The sequence below is a fragment of the Macrobrachium rosenbergii genome, chromosome 57 (assembly GCF_040412425.1).
Source record: "Macrobrachium rosenbergii isolate ZJJX-2024 chromosome 57, ASM4041242v1, whole genome shotgun sequence".
NCBI classification, from domain to species: domain Eukaryota; kingdom Metazoa; phylum Arthropoda; class Malacostraca; order Decapoda; family Palaemonidae; genus Macrobrachium; species Macrobrachium rosenbergii.
In genome coordinates, this window is record NC_089797.1 from 14,505,397 (window position 1) to 14,514,482 (window position 9,086).

Below are 9,086 nucleotides of genomic sequence, written 5' to 3' on the forward strand. Positions count from 1 at the left end.
ATATACACAATAAATACATTTACTCATGAATCCAACATGTCGCTCTTGAAGACCAAAACCCTCGGGACCTCAACACGGAGGAGGAGGAGGAGGAGGAGGAGGAGGAGGAGGAGGAGGAGGAGGAGGAGGAGGAGGAGGAGGGAGGAGGAGGAGGAGGAGGAGGAGGAGGAGGAGGAGGAGGAGGAGGAGGAGGAGGAGGAGGAGGAGGAGGAGGAGGAGGAGGAGGAGGAGGAGGAGGAGGAGGAGGAGGAGGAGGAGGAGGAGGAGGAGGAGGAGGAGGAGGAGGAGGAGGAGGAGGAGGAGGAGGAGGAGGAGGAGGAGGAGGAGGAGGAGGAGGAGGAGGAGGAGGAGGAGGAGGAGGAGGAGGAGGAGGAGGAGGAGGAGGAGGAGGAGGAGGAGGAGGAGGAGGAGGAGGAGGAGGAGGAGGGAGGAGGAGGAGGAGGAGGAGGAGGAGGCCGCCACCGCCACTGTATGCAGTATAGTACTGTAAAAGCATCGCACACAAAGTTTTTATTTTTTTTAGTGTATTTTTATTATGTGTACACATTATTGTATCTTTACGAGACAAATATGAAACAAAAATGTTAACAGTGTTTTACTGTCGTGTACTATACACGCAGTACTTACGGTACTGTGTGTTGAGTAAGAGAGAAAGAAAAAAATTTTGCTTCTTTTCTTTGAGCTTTTATTTTATTTTTTTTAGACACTATTTTTAATAGACAAAACAGGTAAAAACTGCAAACCATATTTAGCAAAACCACTGTACAGAATGGTAGTGTACTGTACCGTATGTAAAGTACCTCATATTGTGTGTTGTGTACAACCATATAGTGTATGTATATCCTGTTAAAAACATGGGAAAAAAGTTTCGAGTGTGCTGGCTATTGTTTTTATAAGCAAACAGTATTTAGCGTATATGGTCATGCGGTATTAACAAGTTGGGGGGTAAGGGTATGAAGTTGCTGTTTACATCCATAGTGTTTTTTCATTGTATCCAAAAATTTCTATTATCTGGCAGGGTCTTGAATGTACTGTATTAATCTGAATATTAGAGAGATTACTGTGCGTGGATCAGCAATTGACTAAACACTAAAAAACTAAGTCCATTAACAATGAAGGACTTTGAATCTGCACTGGTACTTTTAAAGTATCTCCAATTGCAAAATTAAAAGTTGAAAGTGGTGAATCCCAGGGTCTCTACACCGTGACCTAGCAACTATGTGAAGTGCAAGCAAAATACAAGCTGGTGATTTTCCCTTTAAAAAAGTTATTTGAACAGACAATTCACTGATAACAATTCTCCACCCTTCCCAGTTGGAGCTAATTGTCTTAATGATTCTGTAAAATGAGGATCAGAGTTCTATTAGAACTAACTGCATCCTCCTTGGACTACCCCTGAGGTCAGGATTTGTACTCATTTAAATTATATGTACAAAATATATGCATACACTTCCGAACATCAACAACAACACAACAGAATATATGACAGCAAGGTCCACACTGTGCAATTTATACTGATGGTTCCAAACTCGCAGGATATACTCCCATGTCACCTAATAAAACAAACAAATTCTCTTTACCAACAAATGCTTTTAATTTCACATCAGAACTGTGTGCAATAAATTCAGTACTCAAGATTATTAAAAACCTGCCACCACGCAAATTTATCCTCAGTAACTTGAGAAGTGCTACTGAAGTCCTTCAGGACTATTAGACAGCAAATGAAGTTTATCTTTCACAAATTACATTATATGACACTGGTGTAAATATGTTGGATCCCTGCCCATGTCAAAGAAAATTGAGGATGCTGATAAAGCAGCCAATGCTGCAATTTGTATGACCATATCAAACACAACCATCCCAGTCAATTATTGTTCAGCATCTCTACAACCCACCCTGTTTAACAAATGGCAGAGTTTATGGAGTAATGATCCCGACTACACAATATGACAAATTTTTAATTAAGTTGTGTTTTTCCTAACATACAAGCCTGAGATCTTTACATATGGATAACTTTCGGCGAAGCTGGAAAGTTCAGCCATTAAACTTTTGCAAGGCGGTTATGGTAACAGTTACTTATGGTAGGGGCAGAAGTACCACCCACCCAACTGGTATGCATTCAATCTCTTCAGTTTACCTTTTGGCCCAAGTAAAAGAATGAGGGGTAGTAAGAGGTGGGCCTTTTATGTAAAGACCTCAGGTTTGTACGTTAAGAAAAATACAATTAAAAATTTCATTTGTTCCTACACGAATACAAACCCTTGGTCTTTACATATGGTGACTTACTAGGAGGAAGGATTCCAAGTACAGTAATTCTCTGAACTGACAGGCAGTTCAGCTCACCTGGTATTCTCTTCCTGGTCATGAAAGAGCAAAGGAAGGATACCATACCTCTGATCTAGTGAACAAAGGATGTTCAACTGACAGACTTCTGGGCACCTCAAAAGTTCCTCGTTGGACGGCGTCGATATCGTTCTCGGCTAGCACTTTGCTGGGCCTGCGTTCGATTCTCTGACCGGCCAATGAAGAATTAGAGGAATTTATTTCTGGTGGTAGAAATTCATTTCTCGGTATAATGTGGTTCAGATTCCACAATAAGCTGTGGGTCCCTTTGCTAGGCAACCAATTGGTTCTTAGCCACGTAAAATAAGTCTAATTCTTTGGGCCAGCCCTAGGAGAGCTATTAATCAGCTCAGTGGTCTGGTTAAACTAAGGTATACTTAACTTTTGGGCACCTCGAATAAAAGGAAAGTATGAAAACCCTTGATTCGAAAGGTATGGGTGAACCCACAATGTCGAAGACTATGTAGCTAAAAATAACCAACTGGCTTGCCTATAGTCTGTCCTTCTCTCATCTTGCTAGAGAGAAGGTAGGAAATGCATCTATTAATCCAAACAAAACTGGATTATAGACAGACATGCAGATCACCTGCATGCACAGCAGTCCAGCTCGTGATTGCTTGTTCACTCTTCCTTTGCCCACTGGAAGAGGACGGAAAACAGGAAGAAGGTAGGAGGCCAGTCATCCCGACACCTTCTCCCTACAGCTCATAGTCATCTGACCCATGGAAACTTAATATACCCCAAGACCCAATCCGCGTTTGCAGAGAATGCAGGTCAACACTCAAAAGTTATGCATGCTTTATGTGAATGTACACACTTCAACCAAGAGAAAATATTGTACAGTAAACCACCCGTATTCGCGTTCTCATGATTTGTGGACTCACGCATTCGTGGGTTTCTTTGTGGAACATATCTAGCCATCATTCGCGGAAAATTCGCCAATTCGCAGTATTTTTCACTGATAAATATTCACTAATTATTGTATTTTCATATAATTTTCATGAATAAATGCACTTTTTGTGATAAAACTATTAAAAACTCAGGTACATGCATTTTTACAGGGTTTTTCTGTGTTTAAACTATCAAAATGGGCAGTTCTAAGTGTTTTTAGAGGGGTTTTAAGTATTCGCGGATTTTAGCTATTTGCGGGGGGTGTGAGGCATCCCCCACAAATACGGGGGGTTTACTGTATCACATTTTTAAAGAACGAAAAATTATTAAATAAAATCCTACCTTTTTATTATTAAAGACAGCTCTATGAGAATTAAGCATTCTGACTAACTGATCTGATTTAAGGACTGGGAATGAGCGACATACTGGCTGGGTGTTAACTGGTTTATTGGTTGTTCCTTACTGAGATAAATGTACAGAATCTTGGAAGATGTTATTTCGAGCGGTAATGAAAATCTACACACAGACAGGTAAAACGGACATAAAAGGTTCAGACATCTGTGTTTGTCGGCAGACAAACAGATGGCGATATTTTAACATATGGTGATGAAACATACATCAGTGGAAGGGTCAGGAAATTCTACATGGCCAATTGCATGAGATTCAAGACAGATTAATGGATACAATGCAATAGCATAATAAATGTGAAATGGAGAGACCTTTGGCGTCTTCACAAACAGAAACATACAGTTTGATACAGAAGATTTTTTATGAGTACATGATTAGTTTAATACGTTAAGACAACAATGCTTAGGGAGAAACAGACGGAAATATTGTATGGTTGAAATCGCGCTGTTTTTTTCGGCTATGAACGATCGACGAACACACGAACACACGTGTTTGAAAGCGTCGGGGCTCTTACAAGTACTCTCAAGTGTACGTCATGCGGGCTCTTTTTACAGCGAGGCATCGGGTTTTTGGCGACTGTAGTTGGCTAGGGCTTGGGCTAGGGGGCGGGTAGGAGGCTGAAGGCGGCACCGGCCAGCAGGAGCTCGGGAGGACAGGAGCTGGTTGAAGGGGTGACGTCGGATGATCCTTGGTGGCGGCTCGAAAAGCCAGCTCGAGAGGGGCGGCAGTTTAGGCTGAAGGATGGCGTGGCTGGTCAGTTCGTTGGTAGCTCGTCCAGTTTTAGCTTCAGGTTTCCTGGAGGAGGTATCAGGGCTCGGTGGTGGAGTGGGTCATCTCGGAGGTCGGACTAATACTGAGAACTCAGGAGCGGCGGGAAACAGCGGCGCGAAGGGTTTACTGTCGTCATCTTTTAAAGAACGGGTCCTTAGTCACTTAAATAAAACTGGCTGGGTGTTAACTGGTTTATTGGTTGTTTTTAAATTACAGAATCTTAAGATGACAGCGTCTACACACAGACAGGTAAAGCGGACATAAAAGGTTCACATCTCGGCAGACAAACAGATAGACATGATTAACTGGTGATAAAACATACATCAGTGGAAGGGTGAAATTCTACATATGGCCAATTGCATGAGATTCAAGACAGATTAATGGATACAATGCAATAGCATAATAAATGTGAAATGGAGAGACCTTTGGCGTCTTCAAACAGAAACATACACACAGTTTTTGATACAGAAGATTCGTTGGAACATTATGAGTACATGATTAGAATGCTTGCATGGCAATGCAAGTAGTGGTGATTGTACATACGTTAAGACAACTGCTTAGGGAGAAACAGACGGAAATATTGTATGGTTGAAATCGCGTTCTGTAGAGAAAGAAAACGAGGCGCTCCTGTTTTGTCCTTCGACTCCGATGATGACTGAACATACGTGTTTGGAAGAGACAGCGTCAGGGCTCTTACAAAACTTCTGAATAACAAAAATGTCCCAAATGAAGACTGGACCACTACTGATACTCTTCAGTTTTCTGTTCTTCCCTCCTTGTTCTCTAACTGATATACTGTATTCTAAATGACACTGGCAAGAACTGAACTTTGAACCTGACAGCTCCTTGAACTTGAAGCCCTCACCTTCTGGCAGATCCCTTTGGGTGCACATATTTGATCTGTTAAGAGCTGAGTGCTGGTAATTCAGTCTTAAGTGGTGCTTCCCATTGCAAGCAATGGGAAATACCACTAACCAGTGTAAGCCCACCCAAAGGCAGACAGCCCCTTCCTAGCAGAGGATTAGTTCCATTGAAACTTCTTATGATGAGTCACTCAAGATAGAAGGGCTGACCCCTTTCTGGTATGAGGTGGATTGCTCTTGGCTTATTATAGCATATACTTTTAGACTTGTGACAACCCTAAAACCTTGTGTGGATAATGGCACAGGCCAGCAGGTTTGTACATTGGTATGATAGAGACTTGCTCCTCTCCCATTTCTGACGAACCAAAAAGATCACCTCACAAAAGGAAACAGAGTAGGATACCATAACAATGAGAGAAGTAAAATGGAAATGGGAGTCAGTCAAAATTCTTCCAAACTTACTGAAACTTAATTGTCTGAACAAAATTAATAATTGAAGCATATTGTTTAAATCATTATTTAATCAGTATAAAAGCATAATACATGTACCATAACTACTTGCACTGGGAGAAGACATTCAGAAAGAACTGGAAACTCAAGATGTAATCAAAGTTACAAGAATAAAGAAAAGAATTGGAAACCAGCACATCCCTTTGGCAAAAATGATCTTTACACAACTTCAGTCACTGTAAATGCCAAACTTTATCAAAGTCCGAAGTTGTCTATAAGTTAAACCATAAATTTCATCAACACTAAAATGCTATTGTCAAATATATGGTCACCTGAGTAAAAAAAAAAAAATGCAACTGAAAACTAAACTAGAAACCTGCTATGAAACCCAATTGTGACAAAAACACTCGAGGAAATTGTAATGAAGTCCATTCATGCAGCAACTTAAAAATCTGTGCAAAGTTATCTCTGATAAAGTGCAAGCTATTACACAATTAGATACAGTCATTTTCAAAGAGGGCAGAAAAAAAGTATCTGAAAAGCAAATAATACCAGGAGAAACTTTCTCATCAGTGCTGGAGAACCTTAGACCTAATATTAGCCTACTCAAGAATCAGCTCTAACAAATGTAATAAAAGGAACATACTATAACAAAAAGCGAATTAAGACCAAACTACTGTCAATGCCTTGAAAGTCGAACAGCACAATAAAGATCAGACAAAAATTCACCCACATCAAGTAAAACATAAGAAGGCACTGGAAAATTAAAAACATTATCTAAAATTGAGGAGAGTCCTGGACTGACTGCCTACGCTAAATCTAAAGATGACCCCTTGAGAACTCATGCCAAAAATCTATGAATGCAAAAGAGAAAGATCCCCAGAATAGAAAGGAAAAAATGATTAAAGAGAACATTTTTTTCTTCTTGAATCCCCTAAGAGTTAGTAGAGTCAGTGACCCTCATGTGGTGCACTGTTAGTACAAGATGTATATATGACTGGATTTTGTGATGCTCTTGTGTGTGGTCGGATGTTCTGGATCTTGCAAAAGGTGTTCACTACCATAATCTCAAGTTAAATGATACTGCAAAGTCCCTTATTCTTTTGCTTTCTCTATTCCAGTTGTCATATCTATGTCCACCATGGATGTCACTTACAGCATCACTGCTTCAACCGGTATGCCTGTTTAGATCCCCTCCAATGGTTCTATCGTCTGCTCCATTTGATTCCCTTTCCTCATTCAAGTCTGCCCAGATGCTCTCCTTCTCCTTTTCAGTACATCCTATTTGAGGATCATACATACTCATTATGTTGAGTGTACATTCCCTTGTACAAAGCCTTAACCTCACCCTTTCTTCATTCATATGACAAATGATATGCAGTACCTCTTGTTCATCCTCAACACTTCTTGAATACCTGCTTGATATTTATTGTGAATTTTTGCTCCTTTCGGCTAAACGGCAGTTTCCAAAACACCTGAGACAGCTTGCTTTCATAATGTTATTGTAAATTTTTCTGTATCGACCTTAGCTGACTTTCCACTTCTATCTAGATCCAGGACTGGGGCCTGAGCTCTACCAAGAGATCTCTCCACACTCCTCGCAGGGATAAGGACTGGATGTCCTACCCTTAAAACTTACATGAAATGCCTGCACATTCGCTCACATATGCTGTTCACTCTGCTTAGGCACAGCCATTTCACTAGGAAAAAAAAAAAAAAAAAAAAAAAGTTCCTTCAACTTGACAGTCAGCAGAAAAGCAGCAAGACGCCCTCACTCAATGGGGGCTGAAGAAAGATATGGGAGGGAGGAGTTCCCCTTACCCACAGTTAACTGCCTTGTTACAAAAGTTTCAATAAGCAATTCTAGTTCATGCTGAAGGCTAATCATAAAAGAAAGGTGACAATTTGTATTTCTATACGAACAAATGGCTTCTGTTAATTTCTGATGTGATTTTGACTAATTTGATATTCATTTCCATTGATCATATTTAATTAACAATGTACAGCACTCTATCTCTTAGAAGTGGGGGGGGACTACATATCCATAATTTCAAAGAACTGGCCAAAAATTTTATGGATAAGAATATCAACATTTATGCCATTGCCTTAAGTAATGAAAGAGTGAGGATGAGTACAGAAAAAAAAACACAAGTAACCAGTACACTGCAGCAGTAAATCAAAACACACCATTGCCATAATTAGTGATATTGGGGAGGTATCAAAAATGCATAACCTGTGACCAGCATATTATAAACCTAGCAAATAAAAAAAAAATCCACACACAAACACATCTGTACTATTGACTCGTTTGGATTAATTAATTTAGGTTTCAGAGCCAAGTACTAGAGCAACAAGGCCATTCAGTACTAGCCATCAGTACAATCAAAAAGCTTAACAAATAATTTTTTTCCTAAAATCACCTACACACCTTTTCCTTGATTTAGTAAAACTTTTTAATTAATAATCAGTATATCCTTCTGGGGCTCTTCCTTCGAATTGCCCAAGAAGGATATGCAACTAGAATGTATAGGCTACAGTAATTAGGCTAAGTCACGGTAGAACTATAGAACAGCTCCCCATGGGGTATTACCTTGGAAATTGACTTTTTCTATAGTATTTTGGTTGATTATCATGAAATTACCATTATTTTTTGGTGGTCGACTGTACTTAACCTGTAATTAACCTCAGAACTGATATGTTATTGTAAGCTGGGCATCCTGGAATACTATCATGTATTCGTAGTGTAATAGGGGAACTGTTGGTAAAAGGTGGAGTTTCCTTCACTGGGGCCACCTCCCAGCTAAGTAACACAGCCTATTAGGTTAGGTTAGGTTAGGGTACATTAGGTTAGTATAGTTCCTTTTATAATAGGTTTCCTTAGCCAATCCCTTTTAAACATATGGCTTCCTAATGACTGGCGCATGCATGGAACTATCCCATAACAACAACATGGCAGTCTGGTCTTTCTCCCAACGATTTCCCCACCCAAAACCCCACATTCCCAAAGGGCCCCCTACCATGTTGGATAGAGATACGAGGTTAGGCCAATAATAATTGACCGACAATGGACCCCTCTTTCATCAGCAACGCTATAGTTTTACCTATATTACTAACCCTTTTCCAGTCAAAAATGTATTTTATTTTTGTAAGCACTACGTTTCGTTCAGCCGTAAAAACTGATGAGTGATTTGGTAGCTTTGTCTTAATGACTATCCCTACCCCAACCAGGTAAGGACCTACAACCACAGGTTCGTTTAGGTTAAGCGAGGGGTTTCGGTTCCCAGCCACGTAAGTAACATGCGCCGTACGTTAGGTCAAGGCCAACAGAATAAAAGTTATTCTGTTGGCCTTGCGTTAGGT